Source organism: Puma concolor, chromosome A2 (assembly GCF_028749965.1).
Source record: "Puma concolor isolate L17-30 chromosome A2, mPumCon1.1.hap2, whole genome shotgun sequence".
NCBI lineage: Eukaryota > Metazoa > Chordata > Mammalia > Carnivora > Felidae > Puma > Puma concolor.
The window spans coordinates 70,445,828-70,465,916 of NC_141668.1; the positions used below are offsets into that span (position 1 = coordinate 70,445,828).

The 20,089-nt window shown below is 34.2% G+C and overlaps 2 long non-coding RNA genes across 2 annotated transcripts in view; both read left to right on the forward strand.

Annotated features, from left to right (window-relative positions):
* The window catches only part of LOC112866924 (uncharacterized), a 24,256-nt gene extending 11,326 nt beyond the window's left edge, over nucleotides 1-12,930 (forward strand). The window contains exons 2-3 of the long non-coding RNA XR_015246939.1: nucleotides 6,696-6,789; nucleotides 12,888-12,930. This is a non-coding gene — a long non-coding RNA (uncharacterized LOC112866924). The remainder of the gene's footprint in view (nucleotides 1-6,695; nucleotides 6,790-12,887) is intronic.
* On the forward strand, nucleotides 12,927-18,240 carry LOC147583259 (uncharacterized). Its single transcript, XR_015246943.1, has 2 exons — nucleotides 12,927-13,899; nucleotides 14,144-18,240. It is a non-coding gene; the product is annotated as an uncharacterized LOC147583259 (long non-coding RNA).
* The last annotated feature ends 1,849 nt before the right edge of the window (nucleotides 18,241-20,089 follow it).

Here is a 20,089-nt window from a genome sequence, read left to right on the forward strand (position 1 = left end):
AAAGGAAGAATAGGGCATTTGCAACACTATTTGCTGTAAATGTAATTTCTTCTTTACTTTTTTTCAAGGAAGTATATTTCATACTTTTAAGAAATTTTAGAATGTTTATTGAAGAGTAGGGAGAGTAATTTAAAAAATAATTGAGAGAAAACCCTTTTCCATGTCAAGGTGATACTTAGATTAAGTATGTGGGATCTTTGATAGTTCAGATTTGTGAAATTTAAAGCTAGTCACAGATGTAATTCTCACTGGCAAATGTGAACAAAGCCAAATTTGGGGGCAAAGTCTTAAATAATGTAGAATTCCTAGAAACTTATGTATTAGGCATCTGTTATTGGTTATTTCCAATTCTGACTTCTTAAAATATGGTAATTTTTTTTTTACCATTACACATCTGGAGGCCTGCACACTGAAGTAAACACAGCTGTGGTTATTTAAACAATTAATCACAATCCTGGAAATGCATTTCATGTTGAAGATAAAGTGTGTATACTTTATAAAGTCATCTACATATTGAAGGAAAGCATTAGATATGAATCAGGTATCCTTTGATTTTATTATTTGCCCTTTTCAAAAATGGTGTTTTGGAGTTAAGTCTTTAAAAAGGAGTGATTGAATAAAATTGCATAGTTATCAATGTAGAGTTATAATTGAAAATTAAAACACAAATCAGGGATATATTACACGAAATGTCAAATACCATAGATTATAACAATCATGGCTTTTTAATTTACACATTCATTTAGTATGAGCTTGCATATATTGTAATTTATATATATTGTAACATATGTACAGTATGGGAATTTATAAGTGTTGGAAATAATATTTGGGCGTATTACATCTTATCACTTAAAATTTTTAAATAATATTTTTTAAGTTTATTCACTTACAGAGCATGCACAAGTAGGGGAGGGGCAGAAAGAGAGAGGGAGAGAGAATCCCAAGCAGGCTTTGCACCATCAGCACAAAGCCCAGTGTGGGACTTGAACTCACGAACAGTTCAAGGCACCCCTAAACTTTTTTGTAATATGTTCAGTACATTCTTTGTTAATAAAATATTTTAAAGATTTTAAAGAATCTCAAATAAATTATGGATTCTGGTTTGTCAGTGTGAATGAACAAATACTTCTTAATGGTGCTCTTGTTAATAATTTACAATGCTTATTAATAAGTTGTAATTCAAGAGGTTATTTATTGTCTTAGATTCTTTACCTGTGATAGTCAGAAGGCTAGTATGTTCAGGGCATCTCACTCCCAGGATAAGGCATTAAGGTTAAAGAGTAATACATTGAAATTCATATGATGATTGGTGAAGAATTTAAACAGCTTTCCCACTTTTTCTATCCTTGTATACTCAAAAGTGTCAATCATAAAGTGCTGTATAATACTACTAAAGAAATACAGAGTTAGCATTATGAACCTTTTTGTGTGTTCTCTGTAAAATTTTGCTCACAGTACTGTCCCACTGCACCCTCATGAGCACCTTTCTTTCTCTTGGGACTTTATTTCTACCTTCCTTTTCCTGTCCTTGCTACATTGCAGTTTAATGATATAGTTGTATGTGATTTTTTTTATACTGGAAAGCCTTAGTAATTAGCACAAAACAAGAAGCATAAAATCCTGAGCTGTACACAGCTCTAATAGCTAATACTATTAGATAGCTACAGAGCTCTAGGTTACAGTAAGACTGGAGGGAATGTGGAGGAAATAGCATTATAGTCATTGTTTACTTGCTATAAAAGGGATTGTGGATTTAGTTGTCCCAATACAAGTTCAATATACAAGAATACACATTTTGGGAAAGTTAAATTTGAGATTATTTGAAGTGCTTTTTAAGATAAACATTTAAAACATTAAAACCATTCAGTATCTGAGAGAAATAGATCTACTGTTTGAAATGAAGCTCCTTAATTTACAGTTTGATCTTAGCTGCACCCAGTACCACCTTTACTTAATGTTTCTCTCATGTACTTAACATTGCCATTTCTGTCCCCTTATTTGTTCCTTAGAATAGCTTATTCTTTCTGAAATTTCTCTTATAAGGAAAGAAAGTTTATACATAACATTATAATGTATATAGTAAATAGTTCATTATTGATTGAGATGGCAATATGAGAGTTAACAGTACTGTTTTATCCAAATAGCTAATGATCAACTCTTGACTTAACTAAGTCACTTGTCTAGTCTATGAAGGTACAAAAATGTTATTCTTTCAGTTTCTTTTAACTTTGGGAGTGTATAGATATATAAAAATGGGTTGCAGTAGCTTTCTGATTGCACTTCTATAGACTAAGGGAAATCCTTAATGTGATTCCCTATTTTTTTTTTTTAACTATCTTAATCCACTCTCATTATAAAGTATAGCTAGTTTCACAAACAGAATAAAAATTTTCAGCATGAGCTTCAAGTTACTATAAGAAAGGAGAAAATGTAAGGCTGTCTCTAGCCCAGTCAAAATTGAGATGTAATTAATACTACTATTAAATATTACTGTTGTTAACGACCTCAGAGAATAGTGTAGGATTTGAATTTAGGTAATTACAGTATTTTCTGTTTGAGAATAATATTGCTAAGGGATGTAAGAAAATTTATTTGGGTAAAAATACTTCTGATTATTGAGAGTTTTTATTAATGAATATACATTCACTGATCTATATCCAGTGATTAAAGTTGGGTATACATTGTGTGTGTGTGTTTTAAGTAAGCTCTATGTGCAACTTGGAGCTTGAACTCATGACTCCAAGATCAAGAATCGCATGCTCTACCAACTGAACCAGCCAGGTGCCCCTAAAGTTTGGTATATATTTGAGCTTCCTAGCAACCTGAAATAAATTGCCTAAGAGAAACTTTTTCATCTTTTCAGGTACTGGGATCTTAAATTTCCCATGATCTCTTTTTGAGGAGCATTGAGTGAGGTGATCACTATTCTCAAAAGAATTTATAATAAATGAGAATTCTACATGACCCATTCATAATACGTGATATCATTTATCTCTTCTATCTTGAAATATATACTTTTGGCTTCACTGAAACTACACTGACCTCTGTTTTCTTGACATTGGCCACTTGGAGGGCACTTGAGAAATGTAGTTCCATTTACCCGGTGTTGAGTGTCTACTATGACCGCAGAACTCAGTGCGGGGCATCAGAGTTGCAGATTTAATAAAATGTGGTTCCTACCTGAAGGTTTTGAATAGTAATGGACAAGAATGGTGGTGGTATTTTAGACATCAGTGGAGGATGGGTATAAACTATGTAAGACTGGGGAGGAGGGGACAGAAAGAAGACTACAGTAATATTTACAAGGAGAATAATTCTAAACTAACAAGTGGCAGTAAGAATAGGGAAGGGGAGACTTAACTCTGGAGATAATTGGGAGTTGAAATGGAAGGGACATAATGAGGAGAAAGTAGCTAAGATGCCGCCTAAGTTTCTGGTTTGGGGGACCAGGTAAATAAATGTACTTCTATTCTTAAATCGTGATGATGACATATACTGCATTTAAAAATTTTTGTCAGTGACACAACATAATACCATGCCCATATCATGAACCATTGTTGAATAGATTTAAATTTATATGTACATTATATAAGAAAGCCTAAATTATACCTTTTGTTACTTAGTTACTTTTCTTTTCAAGTTGAAATGTTCTTAGCCATGTTTCTAATAAGCAATTACTATGGTGAAGCTTATGGCTAGGACATACTTAAGAGAGAGTGTAACTCATAATTACTGTTTTTGAAAGGGAGGGGGTCATACAAAAATACACAAGGCCTGATTTAGAGTTTTGTTTCATCTTTCATAGCCATTTGTTGTGCAAATGCTAGGTACTGTTTTTAAGAATACAAAGGTAAATAAAATAGCTGTTAGTCTTGAGCTCAGACACTAGTAATGAACAAAGACATACAAATTGATAATTATGATTGTACAGTATGTAAGTGCTATAATAGAAATAGACACAGAAGAGGGAACCTAATGTCTGAAGGTAAGGAGGAGAAATGGGAATAGGGAAAGCTTCCAGAGATGATTCCAAACTGATTTTTTTTTAAAACTATCTTTCACACCTTTTAATTTTGAAACTTTCAACCTACAGAAAAGTATAAAAAAAGAGGACAAGGTGGGGGATGAACAAAGTGGGTGAGGGGTCAAAGGTGCAGACTTCCAGTTATAAAATAAATAAGTCATAGGATGTAATGTTTAGCATGGTGCCTACAGTTAATAATACTGTATTGCATATTTAAAAGTTTATAAGAGAGTAGAGCTTAAAAGTCCTTATCACAAGATAAGATTTTGTAACTATGTATGGAGATACATGTATACTAAACTTATCATGGTTATCATTTTGCAACAAAATGTACAATTATCGAATCATTATATTGCATACCTCAAACTGCTATAATATGCCAGTTGTGCTTCAATTAAAAAAAAAAAAAGCAACATGGGGTGCCTGGGTGGCTCAGTTGATTAAGTGTCTGACTTTGGCTCAGGTCATCATCTCACGGTTTGTGAGTTCGAGCCCCGCATCGGGTCTGTGCTGATGGCTCAGTACCTGGAGCCTGCTTCAGATACTGTGTCTCCCTCTGTCTCTCTGCCCCTTCCCTACTTGTGTTCTGTCTCTCTCTCTCTTTCAAAAATAAATAAACATAGAAATTAAAACAACAACAAATACCTGAGTTTTGTCAGTTGCTAACATTTTCTTGTGTTTATTTTTATTATCCCTCATGATTAGATTAAGGGTCAACATTTTTAGTGAGAGTACTGTACTGAATGGGTGATGTTTATTTCTCACTGCATCACATCAAGAGATACATGTCAAGTTGTCACAATTTATTGGTGATGTTAAGTTTCATCATTGGTTAACATTGTGATTACCAGATCTCTCCATTTTCCTCTCGTAAGAAGTATGTAATCTATCCTGTAGTCCCAACTGTTTTTTACTTAACAGTTTTAGTATCCATTGTTGACCCTTGCCTAAATTGTGCTGAGGGTTGCAAAATGGTGATTTTCTAATTCTGTTATTCTTTCTTCATTTATACACCTGAGAATTGTAAAGAGGATCTCCTCCCCAGTGTCCATCTCCCAACATATTGCTATGAATGCAAGTATTTTTAAATTTAATTCAGTGTGTCATTCTTTGTGATTATCAAGTTATTCCAGATTTGGCCAGTGGAAACACCTTTAAGCCAGTTTTTGCACCTTTTGACATGTTTCTAGGCATTATAAAAAGGAATCTCATACTTACCTATTAATTGCCTTATTCCAGATCTGAGATCAGTCCTTTTAATGGGCAATGGTATTTTAACTAATTAAGGTGTTTTAACTAAGTACAAGTCAGTGCGAGTGGTAGGTTTGAAAGATGGCAAAAAGACGAAGAGATGAGGAACAGCATGTTTGATGAATAGAAATTTTAAGCAATTTCAAAACATGAAGTAAAGTTAGGGCTGAATAAAAATGAAGAGCTTGTGGATTGTTCTTCACTGTTAGTTTCACATTGAGGAAATGTGTGTGAGTGAGTACTCAAGCCATATGACTAACACGAGTGAATTGTCCAGTGGTTTTAAATTTAGATAATTTAAAAAATTAGATAATTAAAAATACATATTTTAAATCAAATATATAAAATCGTAATTTTTTGTGATAAAAATATAAAAACCTAACCTAAAGCTAAATATAAAAACAAACCTAAAGCTATGTCAAGATTATAGTAGGTGGTCCATCTTAAGTAAGAAAGCAGAGTATGCATAAACTCTCTTGCTTCTGGGATGGTTTGATGTCATTAAAAAAAAAAGAATATATAATGATATTATTACCCTGGAGACTAGATTTTTATCAGGACCAAGAGAGTAGAAGGAAGAAGACCTGATAGAAGAATATTGCCATTGTATAGGTAAGAAATGATAATGGGAAGGTCTGAAGTAATAGGGAAGGAGATGTTAGTTTACATACATGTTTTCTATGTTTTCTGAGTATACTAAATAAAAGCTAAAATCTAATCCATCCCCCTGTAACCAGAAGGGAAGGAAGAAAAAAGGAAATTGAGAAAAACTAAAAGCTACAGCATTACTCTTTGAGCATATTTATACTTGTGCTTCCTTTAAAAATAAAGATTTTATATTAATAGTAGGCAAATGTTAATGATACTTACATGTTAGTGATACTTAACAATTTCTTTTACTTTTCATTTATGTATGAGTTATCCTTTTTTTATGTTTAGCAGTTTTGAATTCCAGGCTGGTATCTTCTTGCTACTCAACTTGCTTTAGCAGTGTTGGTGCTGTTTTGAAAGATTATAAAATAGACCTTATAAAAATCAGCCCAAGGAAAAATCAGGAAAGTAAACATCCTCCTGAAATTATATTAAATTGTCATGGCAAATAGAATGTATTGTATTAACTTCTGTTTTAGATTATCAGCCAATATAAGAATTGAGAACAAGACAGTAAGTATAAATTGAGATTTAAAGAGGAAGATTACCATTATTGTATAAATATAAATATTTATTTTCTATTTATATATATTATATATTATTTATATATTTATATATTTTTTATATTTATATATTTATATTTAGATGTTTTTATAAATATTAGATGTTTTGGATTGTGAGAGTCTTCAGTGGACAACTTTCTGAAGTTTTTGTATTTATGGAAATAACATATGAGAAGTATTTTGACAGTGTCTGTTTCTGTTTTTAGACTGGGCTGGTTTGGATGAGGATGAAGATGCACATGTCTGGGAGGATAATTGGGATGATGACAATGTAGAGGATGACTTCTCCAATCAGTTACGGTAAGTTTTAAGCCAGTTTTTACATAGCTTAGTATTAATTATAAGGACGGAATATGTAGCTTACATATGATAGCTGACATCTTTAAAAAAAGATAATCTTTGAAATATGTTTTTGAATTATGAAAAGGAAAACCTATTACCTTCATCTCCTATGTTTCTAAACATGAATACTTTGTGTAATTGTGCAGAATTTTTATTCTAGTTGCTTTACAAAGGTAGTTAAATAGAAGCATATTTGCTATTTTTAATTTCTGTAGGTTTAATTCTGTCAACGTTAATATTCCACCAATATTGAATAACTCAGCAGAAATTAGAATCACAGTGTTAGGACCTAATAGATTGGTAATTCTCAAACTGGAGTGGAGATTGGGGTGATATGAGTGTACTTTTTCATATTCATGTACAAATTTACCTAATATGATTGATTGAAGTAAAATTCATATATCATTAATCATTTTAAAGTGTACATTTCAGTGGCATTTTGCATATTCACAGTGTTGTACAGCCATCATCTGTGTGTAATTCTGAAGCATTTCCATCACCCCAAAAGAAAACATCATACCTATTTTAAGTTTGTTGATTTATTTTGAGACACAGAGAGAGAGAGAGAGAGAGCAGGCATGCACATGAACAGGGGAGGGACAGAGAGAGAGAGAGAATCCCAAGCAGGCTCAACATGAGGCTCAGTCCCGTGAACCGTGAGATCATGACCTGAGATGAAATCAAGAGTCATGCTCAACCGACTAAGCCACTCAGGTGCCCTGAAACACCATACTTATTAAACAATCGCTTTGTGTTCCTCTCTTCCCCCAGCTCCTGGTGACTGCTGATTTGTTTTCTGCCTATAGATGTGTCTATTTTAGATACGTCATAAAAATGGAATCATGTAATATGTGATCTTGTGTGTCTAACTTCTTAGAGTTAGCATAATATTCTCACATTTCATCCATGCTGTAGCATGTATCAGTACTTCGTTCCTTTTAATGGCTAAATAATGTTCCATTGTATGGATATGCCATAGTTTGTTTATCCATTCATCAGTTGATGGACATTTGGGTTTCCAACTTTTGACTACTGTAAGTTGCTACTGTGAGCATTCATGTACAGGTTTTTGTTTGAATACCTATTTTCAGTTTTTGGGATGTAATCCTAGAAGTGGAATCTCTGGGTCATATAATTCTGTTTAACTTTTTGAGGACCTGCCAAACTGTTTTCCACTGCAGCTGCACAATTTTACATTATTACCAGCAGTGTAGAAAGGTTCTAAATTGTCCATGCCCTCATTGAAACTTTTTTATCTTTTTTATTATAGCTATCCTAGTGGGTGTGGACTGGCTTTATCTTGTAGTTTTGATTTGCATTTCCCTAATAACTAATGATGAGCCTTTTTCCATATATTTGTTGACAATTTGTATATCTTCTTTGGAGAAATAATCTGTTCAAGTCCTTTGCCCGTTTTTAAGTTGGGTTGTCTTTTTGTTGTTGAGTTGTCAGAGTTCTTTATATATTCTGAGGACTAAGCCCTTATCAGACATATTACTTACAGATACTTTCTCCTATTTGTCTTTTGGGTTTCCTCATCATGTTCTTTGCACAAAAGTTTTTAATTATTTTGTTTGTTTGGTTTCTTAGCATTTATTTATTATTGAGAGACAGAGACAAAAAATGAGCAGGGGAGGGGCAGAGAGAGAGAGAGAGAGAGAGAGAGAGAGAGAGAGAGAGAGAAAGAGAGAGAGAATCTGAAGCAGGCTCCAGGACTCAAACTCACAAACCATGAGATCATGACCTGAGCCGAAGTTGGGTGCTTAACCTACTGAGCCACCCAGGTGCCCCCAAAAGTTTTTAATTCTAATGAAGTCCAGTTTATCTACTTTTTATGAATTTATTGCCAAATTCAAGGAAAATGTATCCCTATGTTTTCTTCTAACAGTTTTAGAATTTTAGATCTTACATTTAGGTTTAAGATCCATTTTGAATTAATTTTTGTAGATGGCTTGAAATAAGGGTCCAACTTAATTCTTTTGCGTGTGAATATCCAGTAATAAATACCAGTTCCATTTGTTGTAGAGACCATTCTTTCCTCCCTAATTTTATTCTGATTCAACCCATATGTATCTGTCTTGGCCACAAAGTTATCTAAGTGAGCTGTCACATACTTTGCTCAAATCAATGTCTTGCGGTTCTGCAGTCTTCTAATTTTCTAGTCTACTATATTTGTTCAAAAAGAAAGATGATTTATAATAAATTAAATTTTTAGTAATGATGCAGTACCTTTTGTTCTATACTGCCTTTTTTATGGCCTCAAAAACCCTACATTCTGAAGATGTTTTAGTATTTTGCTGGAGACTAAATAACAATTGTATCTATCACCTTTCTCCTCTTTTTGGAAATAGCACAATTTACCTTTCACTGTTAGTCTGATACTTTTACAGTTCCTCATGATTTCTCAAAATGGCTGACTGTTTTTTTGACTATATCTTTTTGTTTTTTCAGTACCCTGAGATGTAATTATGCAGAGCCTAGAAATTTTAAACTACTTTAATGCAGTTTAGAGTTATCTCACCTGTCTTAGTTTTCAATTTTGTGTTAATGATGTTTTTCCTGTTGCAGTTTTATGAGCAAGGTAGGAACAATAGCTGTTGAACAATAATTCTGCTTTTTCTCTAAATCTGTTAATATTGCATCTATTCCAAGCATTGGATGGATCTGTCCTCATTCTTGTTTATTCATGTATGGATTTCAAGGCACTTTTTGTTCTTTGTATAGCTCTTGATCCATTCTGCGATTAAATTCTGTGTGTACAAATTCTTGCCACTTTTCTATTTGCATTTATTTTTGGTTTATATTGTTTTAAAACTAGGCAATATCAGAGAACACTCTGCTACCTTTAAAAAAAAAAAAGCACATTCCCTCCTTTCTTCCCTCATTAGAATCATATTATGCTGTTAGAATATTTTCAGGCTTCCCACCTCTGTTGATCCCGTTCTGAGTTCTTAGTCATATATCAGTTTTTTTCTTTCCTGTTACCTAGAAATTTTTCAAGTTGAAGCTAAATGAATTTTATTCCTTTGTTATTCACAAAAAAGTCAAATTTCTCCAAAATTTTTTTCTTTTTTGTCTTTCAAAGTCAGACCATAGCACTTTTCTCTTAAAAATTAAATCAAGATATTATTAAATACAATCATCAGGAGACTTTTAGTAGTAAATATATTGGTAATTGGAATTTTTGTCATTACTCCTTCTTGCCTTTTTACTGGTTTGGAAATAGAACATTATTCCTATATTATTTGTGGCTTGTTGTTTGTATAATACACCTTCACAGTGCTCTTATGTTCTCTTGTGTTCTGCCTTTAGGTTTGTGGATTTCCTTAAGAGTATAAATCCTGACACTTTTATTAGTGAATAAGATTTTTCTTTTTATTTTTCTGTTTGAGTCATGAGTTTTTTCTGCATGGGTATTGATACATCACCAGTGCCAAAAAATAAAACTTTCTGTACTGATAAAAATGTTCTATAAGCTGCCCTATCCAATATAAAAGCCACTAGCCACATATGGCTATTGAGCACATGAAATGTAGCACAGCTGGTGAACTGAGTTTTTAATTTAATACATAGCCACATGAGACTACTGTATTGGACATTGGAGCCTCAGATAATATTTTTATCTTTGCTTTAAAAAAATTGTCATGGTTAACAAGTTTCCTGCAGAGATGGTCTTCTCAGTCTTTGTTAAACATATAGATGTTTAATGTAATATTATAAACGATGGTAAAGAAAATATTTTACTGTGTACTGATATTGTATATAGGTCTTAATCCCTTTAACTTTGGAGAGGCAGTACATTTTCTAGAGTCCTTCTGGTTCCCTGGGTTTCAACTCCAGATCTGCCTTTTGTTAGCTGCATGCCTTAGCAAGGATTTAGCTTTCCACTTTCCATGTTTTTCTCTTCAGTCTAATTACAACTAACAAGTAGAAGTAGAGAGAAAAAGGTTACCTGTGTCTCCAAGTAACCAAAAGTCATTATAGAGAAACAAAGGTATCAGAAACACAAAACAGAATTACCTCTTGGAGTTACTTGGAGACATATTTAGTAGAAATAGGCAGGATTATGAGATTTTCCTAATCTTGCATCACATGTTACATGAGAAATACAAGAAGCCAATATCGTTTTTGATTTGCTGTGTCACATATAGCTACCCTCCTATAGCAGAGTCGTTTCTTGGATAATAAGAGGAGTTCTCAAACCTACCAGTGGCTACTTGTCTTGTTCTTGTTTTGTTGAAAAAGGTATGCTGCCGTTTTTGTTTCAAATAGTGTACATTCATAGGAGTGCCTGGGTGACTTGGTTGAGTGTCCAACTTCGACTCGGCTCATGATCTTGCGGTTCATGATTTCGAGCCCCGCATCAGGCTCTGTGCTGACAGCTCAGAACCTGGAGCCTGCTTTAGATTCTGTGTCTCCCCCTTTCTCTGCCCCTCCTCAGCTGTGTTCACTCTGTATCTCTCTCAAAAAAAAAAAAAAAAAAAAAATCAAATAGTGTACATTCGCTATGTGGGTTCTGTGATGATGTTCCAGTTGTGCTGGACTTCTTTCCTCTTTCATCTCCTTGTTGGATTTTTTTACTCAACAGGCTGATGATGCTAGTGTGTTTGTGTTATTTTGTGTTTTGTACTTGGTGGCCTCAACTTACTTTCATTTCATTTTTTTATGTCCTAAGTTCTCGCAAAAACTTTTCATCTTCTCTAAAAATTCAGCTAATAGAGAAACGTATCATAATCTCCTTTGTGTTTGTAAACAGTTTATAAATGTGTAGTCACTATCTCCTGACAGGAAGGCAGGCACAAACCTGGACAGACTTGGTATACTTGTTAATTAAACTGTAAGCTGAATTTCAGGGATGTTTTGTTGTTATTAAGAGAAAGTGAATAATCTACATCGATTCTGTTACAGGCAGCAGAAAACTATTGTTTAAGAAACTTTTAAAGTTATTTCCATTTTCAGTAGAAAACACATAATCTTCAATTTCCTGAAAAGGGGCAGAGGGCAAGGGAAGCATTTTGTGCTAATCTTTTGACTCCTCAACAGGTATTTTACCACCAGCCTCTATACCTGAGCAGAAGACAAAAATGTCTTATATTAGTAATCTCTGGCTTTAATATTATTCATAGACTTTAGATCAGTATTTGTATCGTTAATAACTGTACACTTATACAATGTTTGGTCATATGTTGGCCCTGAAATAATTTTGTTGTGAACTTCTATAAAATTGAATTGTGGCAGAGACATTATTGGTGATATTTGGAGTGGTAGTTTAAGTAGCTGAAATTGATTACAGGGCTAAACTTTTTTGCAGTTGATATTTTCGAAGTGTGACTGAAACTTGTGATTGAATAAATTACTTAAAATTATAAAAAGTATCTTTTTGAAGTATGTATATTTATAATATAAATTTTTGAGGTTTTTATCCACATTTAAAATTTAAAAAGTAAAGTGTTACTTAATATTTTATAACTTATTTGTTATATATATTTTGCCTATATATAGTTAATGCATAAAATTCACATGTACCTTTAAATTTGATTGATAATATTTGTCTTGGTTAGCACAATGGATACATGTCAATATGGGAAGCAGTCTGTTTATTCTTTAGGTGTAAATAACAGTGATACCTATTATGATTATAAAATTCCTAAAAGTTTGGTACCAAATGTCTTATGTTAGCCATATGGCTGATAATTCTTAAAATTTGTTTAAAGATTTATTACAGATAGGATATCTGTATGGTATTTAGAAGATAATTTGGAAAATAGTAGCAAATCTCTCATATTTTTCTATCAATAGACTTATCAGAAAACTAAGGAATTTAAAATACAAGTTTACTAATGGGAAAGCAGAATTTTATTAGCATTATGTTGATTCACATTCAGTTTTCTTAATACAGATTTCTTTTAAGGGAGTGGAGTAAAACTATTTGGTAGTATTTTAAATTGGTGCCTAGGCTTAGCTCATTGTTTTTATTAATTGTATTATTTGTAAAAACTTTGTTTCTTTATCATAAAGAATGTCTAGTGATTTTGTTGTTTTGTGTTTTCTTATAGAGCTGAACTAGAGAAACATGGTTATAAGATGGAGACTTCATAGCATCCAGAAGTATTGAAGCAACCTAAACTTGAACTGTTTATTAAATTCTAGGATGGAGAACCCAGGATGGGACACTTAAAAAAGAAATATGTTTATTTCATTAGCAGCTTGGATTTATTTTTGTTTTTGTAACACACAAAATAAATGTTTTGATCTAATCTTGATTTGGTTCAGAAGTCTTGATCTTTTGCTTCTAGTCATTAATTTTCTCATCCTCTTTATGATTTTCTAAGACTTTATTATAGAGAGACAGTAAATTCATCTGATCCCCAATTGAGTACTTTTATTTAACCACATCAATTTAATGTCGATCTTATTTATAAGGTTACTTCTTTTAAGTTACATTTAACCTTAATCTCATCTGTATTTTGAAAGCTTAGGAAACATTTGCTGACATCTCTAAGGTGACCCTTCAAAACCTATGTTTTAAAAATATTAATCATTTTCAATTGCTGTAATTAGCTCCTGAGCCATTAATAATAGTATTAAAAGTTGATAGAGTATTATTAGTACTTAAAATCAAGCGGCTTGATCACAGTTCTAAGAACAGTGTCCTGTGTCAAAATTGGGGAAGTATGGGGGCACCTGAGTGGCTCAGTCACTTGAGCGTCTGACTTCGGCTGAGGTCATGATCTCACAGTTCGTGAGTTTGAGCCCCACGTTGGGCTCTGTGCTGACAGCTCAGAGCCAGGTGCCTGCTTCAGATTCTGTGTCTCTCTCTCTGCCCCATCCCCACTCATGCTCTGTCTCTCTGTCTTAAAAATAAATAAAACATTAAAACAATTTTTTTTAAAAATTGGGGAAGTAGGATCAAGATACTTTGTTAACAGGCATATTCTCAGGTACTACATAGTAGATCCATTGAATGTAATTAAGTTTCTGCAAGATGATTGTTGTTGCCACATCTACTTTTGTGAGTGAGAGATACAATTTAGTTGGTAAAAGATTCTGTTAAGACTTAGAATGAAGGTGGGGCGCCTCGGTGGCGCAGTCGGTTAAGCGTCTGACTTCAGCCAGGTCACGATCTCGCGGTCCGTGAGTTCGAGCCCCGCGTCAGGCTCTGGGCTGATGGCTCAGAGCCTGGAGCCTGTTTCCGATTCTGTGTCTCCCTCTCTCTCTGCCCCTCCCCTGTTCATGCTCTGTCTCTCTCTGTCCCAAAAATAAATAAACGTTGAAAAAAAAATTAAAAAAAAAAAAAAGACTTAGAATGAAGCTAATGTACAATTTTTATTAGTAATATTTTCAAACTCGTATGTGTTACTTATTTAGAAGGAGAATTTTCAGAACTGTTGAGTAATTTAAAGTGTAAAATTTCTGTAACCTGATGTAGTATTGACACCAAAATAGAGTTGGGTTCCTGAAATATGCCTCAAGATGATTTTGAACCTAAGTAAGTTTTCTTCTCCTAAGACAAGCATAATTCTGCCTTGCCTACCTTACAGGTGGTCAGATAAAGAGTAAAAAGAACTTTGGAAAGTATAAAGGCATCTTATATTTTTGTAATCCTGTAGTGTAGAACAGGAAATCATGCTATTTTTGAGGCATGTGCATGAATACTTCAATGTGTATATTCTCAGTACTCTAGTAGGTGACTATCTTTAGACCGTATATCAGTGGTCACCTTGACAGTGTCAGATAATTACCCCGAGGGATGACCACCTCATGACTTTAAATTGGTGCAAGGTATGATTTTGAAAACTTACAGGAATTGGGGAGAGGCTTTAATGGGTTATCACTAGTTATGTAGTGTTTTGTCCTTAATGAAATTTCAAAATTCAGGCGTTTTCTTCTGTTAAGGATTGAGTGCCTGGAAATTGGTGTTTGGCATCAGGATGATGAAGCCATCAATGCAAAAAGTGAGACTAGTCAAGCAGCTGAAGAAAATTGTTTTTATGGGATTTTACAGTTAATAGACTTCTTGAACTTTTGGACTTCACAGTAGTCACAATAGCCCTGCCAAAGCAGGCAGGAAGGGCCTGTCTATTGTAAACATTCTGTCAAATAGAAAACAGCCTCAGAGAAAATAAGGAAGTGAATAGGTGTCAGATAAATACGAGAATCCAGGGTTTTCATTTTTCCTTCCTCATGTTCCATAATCACTTAATTCCATTTGAGATAGTTTTGAATTCAAATTGTAGATGTAATAATGGTCAGCACTTTTCATCAGGCCTTGGATCAGAATTGTTGCCATTGGATGCCATGTCTCTTTAGCCTATTTCCACTAAATGTTTAAGAGAACGATGATAGTGAGCCAACAACTGTCTTTTGAAAGACTGTAAGGTGTTAATAATGCCTTTTTATGAAATACCGTGATCTGCCCTGTACCTTTTGGCAGAGAGCCAAAATTTGCACTATTCTCTGGCTACCCACACATATTGTGCTGGGGAGTTAGACTTGAGTTGTCTAGCTGCCTTAGTGACTCTGGTTGTATTCCACCTCTAAATCTTGGCATGCATCTAGATTCTGTCCTGCATCTACTTCTTGCTCTATCCGTACTACAATCTCTTTAGTAATTTCATTCAGTCTCAGTTGCATAAAAAAAAAAAACAAAAAACAAAAAAAACAAACTCTGTATGTGTGATTTCATTCTCTATTTTCAGTCTTGCCCTCTCCTTGAAATTGCAAACTTTTATATCCACTAACAACTTGATCACCTCCCCAGTATCCAATGGATATCTTAAAGTTCAGTGAGTGAAAACAAAGACTTATTCTCAAACGTGATCTTTCCTCCAGTCTCTCCCATCTCAGTAAATACCCCACCTCCTTCCCAGTTGCTGAATCCAACACTATAAGAACTGCTCTTGAATCTTCTTAGTATTTAATTTATTGGCAAGCCTTGTCAACTCCACCTTCAAAGCATATCCCATGTCGTTGATATCACTGCTTGTTGTTTACCCAGCATCTGTTCCCCCCTTCCTCTTTTCTAACAAATAATCATTTTTTCCCTTAAGTATCCATCCTCTTTTCACATAAGCCATGTGACTCAAGGCAAGTCAACCCCATTCCCAGTTAGGGAGGGCTCTGCTTGATCTTTAGTCAGTTTTAACTCCATCTCTCATACAAATGAATGGATGAGGGATGGGTAGGCTTAAAGAAATAAGGGTCAATGAACAGGGCTAGGGGCATCTGGCAGGGACAAATCCTGGCTTTTGAAATAGCCACATAAAGTAAGCATCTCCCTCTAGGTATAAATAAGGAGCATATAGTCTCAATTGTTAGTAGCAGTCATCTAACAACTATTCCACTCTAAGGCTTAAGATGATTAGAAAGTCTGGAAGAATACACTTCTTTGATAATATTGAGGCTGCTCTGGCCCTAAGCTTCCTGTAAAATAAGCATACAATTGTCCGTATGTCAGAAATCTTAAGTTGGGTATTTGGTTACTTGTATCCAGAAACAACTGATAAATTCAGAATCTATCTACTACAACTTACTAGCATCTTAATCTAAACCATTGCCATCATGCACTAGGATTGACTGCAGTGGTCACCTAACTAGTTTCCTACTTTTATTTTTTTCTACCCTACAGTTTTTTTTCTGTAAAAAACAGGGATCTTGTTAAAGTTTAGGTCACGTCACCCCTTTCTTGAAATGCTGCTCTCGGGTGCTCCTTAAGGCAGCCTAAAACTGCTATTTATAAAGCCCAGTATGATTGGCTTCTGCCTATTTCAGGTACATCACTTGGTTTTCAGTAATGTCTTATTTTGGTGACTTCTGAAGAGTAAATTAAAGCTAAATCACTAAGCAGAAAGCATTATACTCAAATGCTTGAACACACCAGTGGTCTTTCCACAGGTTGGTCCCTGGAATGCTTGCCCTCATCTCCTCACGGGTCTGGACTTCAGAAGGATTGGCAGAGCCAGTATAGACCAGGAAATAGAGTAGAGACTGTTTTTGTTTGTTTGTTTTTTTAAAGCAAACAAAAAAACAAAAACCAAGGAGGACTTCTGCCTTCTTGGTTATAAGGCACAAATCCGTGTAATAAGTCATGTCATCTCATTGGTTGTACCTGGACAATTCAAACCTTGTATCCTGCCAGAAGAGGTCAGTAGGGTCACCAGTGATTGTGAAATACACTTTTTTTGTTGTTGCCTGCAGTGAATGTCTTGCAAAAAAATCTTCATAACTCTTGATTTGACCAAAATATGACACCATTGTTCAATAGCTAGTCAATAAACCAATCACATGAATCTTGTTTGTATTTTCAAGAGTAATCCTTAAGGTAAAATGATTTGCTTTTGTATACATTAGTATAAATAAGTAAAGATAAATTAGGATGTTTGAACTTTGCACATCTCATACTCAAAGACTCATGGTATTGTATGTATAGAAACGTGTGGTCCAAGTTAATAGAATAGGTCTTCATGATTTTGACGGTAATATCTCCAAGTAGAGGAATGGACAGATTTTATGAGAAGAGCAATAGCTTCTTTTTGCTAGGGCTAAGAAGGTCACTATCATTAACCACAAAGTTGACAATTTGTGTTTATGTCATTTAATATTTTTCAGTAATTTCCCCTTTGGTGATTAAGAACAGAGCATATAGATACACTAAATTTGGCTTTGGAGACATGTATCTTTCCTCTGAAGCAGGACTGCAGGAAAAAAAATCTTACAAAGGTGTCTTGCTATAATGTGTAAAAATTATCAGCTAAGTTTTAAGTGCTATTGATTTATATATGAGAGGTTTCTTTATAGTTTCAGTTTAGTTTGTTAAATAAGCTTAGTAAAACTTTTGGTGGCTAAGTTTTCACTGATAAAATAGTCTCAGTCTATATATTACTAATTGACAGTAGCATAGGGGATTAACTGCTGTTAGATTTTATTTTGTTTTTCAAGTTAAAATTGTTGATAGACTAAAAATTGTCTCTTTTTTTAAAGCCATCGAAAGAGAGCTTATGTACTTTTCCATGTAAAGTTTATTCCTTAATTTTTCTTGTCTGAATGAAATTGGTAATCTCAAGGTACAGAAAAGTCAAAATATTTGGGAATTTGATGAGTAATGTCTAATAGTATTCCTAGGGAGCTTGTGGATGAATGTGCAAAGATGGGGTCCACACATCCCTCTTTGTTTCATTTGAAGCTTTTTGACCTTTATTTGTGTTAGAAATTGGGATTCAATGTAAGATTTCATTTGAAAAAATCGATGTGGCTGCCTTTCTTTAAAGTTTGATAACAGTGATCTAGATTTTCTATGATATTGGCAATTTCTCCTAAGTACTACCAGGTAAGTTAGGTTTTGCTTTTTGTCCAGATTCAGGGTAAAACCACTACATACTGTGAAAATTATAAACATTTTTTTTTTCTAAATTTGCTGAGTCTTTGTCATCTATATATTTGTGATCATGATGTTAGATTTATAGAAGTGGATATATTCTTAAAGAGCATCTACCTCTACCACCTCATTTTGCAGTTGAAAAAATAAACCCAAAGCAGTTATGACCTGTCCCCAAGGTCACATAGGGCAAAAGCAAGAAGATTCTCTACTCCAGTACTCTTTCTACTGCTTTTAACTTTCTCTTTTGGGGGTTCTACTTCATCAATCTAGAACAAGGAATATTTGTTAAATAGTAGGAAATATAAATGGCATAAAGGAAAGGATAAGAACAAATAACATTGAAGAAGAAATTCATTTATTCTAAAAAACATTGAGCAGCCACCATATATCAGGTACTGTATATTTATTGAAAGTAAGCTGTTAGCTTACATACAAAATCTATATGTGCCCTATACAGTGTTAATGTAAGTTGAATAGATGGTTCCTGGCCTTTAGGATTAAAACAATTTCTGTTTTAACACCGTAGTGGACATTGGTTGCAACTCAGCGACCCACAATACATTGCCCCTTATGTTGATAACAATATCCAGATATCCTTATGGGTAATGAACACCACCATCTCCGCACCACCCCCATCCACTTTCATTTTTCTGCGGTCTTCATGAGGCCAAAAGTTAAGGTTCCCTGTTCAGCCCTAACCAAAAGGATGAAAGCATATGGCCAATTTTAAGTCAATTAAACTGTTTTCTCTGGGACTTGCTGTCTCAAGCAGAGAGATAAAAAGATGGGGAAAACTGTCAGAATTCATTTCTGCTTCTGAGACCATCTCCCCTCCCGAGCATCTTGGATTCTTTTTCAAGCTTGGCACTTAAGCATCATCTTGGATTCTCTTAACTTACTTCCATTAAAGTCCCTTTTCACTTAAGCAAAGTTGGTTTCTGTCATTTACAACCAGTTAATCCCAACTGGTATCTATGTCTGTGAAAGATTCTGCAATTCTTTATTGGATATGACAACACAAATTGCTAGAGAAGAACAGGACCCGTGAAAGTTTAGGCTCTTTGTCTCAAAGTCCAAAACATGAGTCACTTCATTGAGAGAATGTGACCCTAACGCCCAAACAAAACTTTTAGCTCTTTTAACAAGCTTAGTATCAGGAGACCTGTTACATAATAAAGATAATTTCCTTCCTTTGATCATCTTCTCCCTTCTTGCTTAGAGGCAGCTTCCTAAGAAGCCACGCTGGACCTCTTAGAACTGTGAAGCACTGCCATCTTTTTCCCAGTCTTCATTTTGATCTGCTGAAGTACTATTGCACTGGCCCTCTGTGGAGTGCTAGTGACTTTACTCGCTGATTACTTTTAGTGATTCCTTTCAGTGGTTGATGAAATGACTATACAGTAATGAAAACAGAGCTCATTCACTTTCTTTTATCAGGATTAAAACTGAAAACAAATCTAATTTTCTTTTATGGGGAGGAGAAGTAAGACCAAAAGGTTTGATCAGCATCTTAAAGTAACATGAAAAGAAGACTGCAGGATTTAAGATGGTAAAGGAAAGGACACATAACTGTTAGGTTCCTAATGGAAGAACTGGTGATGCTTTGATTTCCTTGTTAACAATAAATTCCATTTACATACCAGGCCCAGTATACATACTAGCCCACATACCCTCCAGATAGATTTGTAATCGAAGTTGGGGGAAAAACACATGTGGGAAATGTAAAAACTATCATGGGAAAATTGAAGAGATTAGAATTAGAGCTTTGGACAGTGCAATTTGAGATTTTTCCCTTTCCACGATATCTGTCTATCAAGTTGGGAATATTTAGTTTATAGGAAATTAAAGATACTTGGAAAGTTCTTGACTTCTTTGAGATTT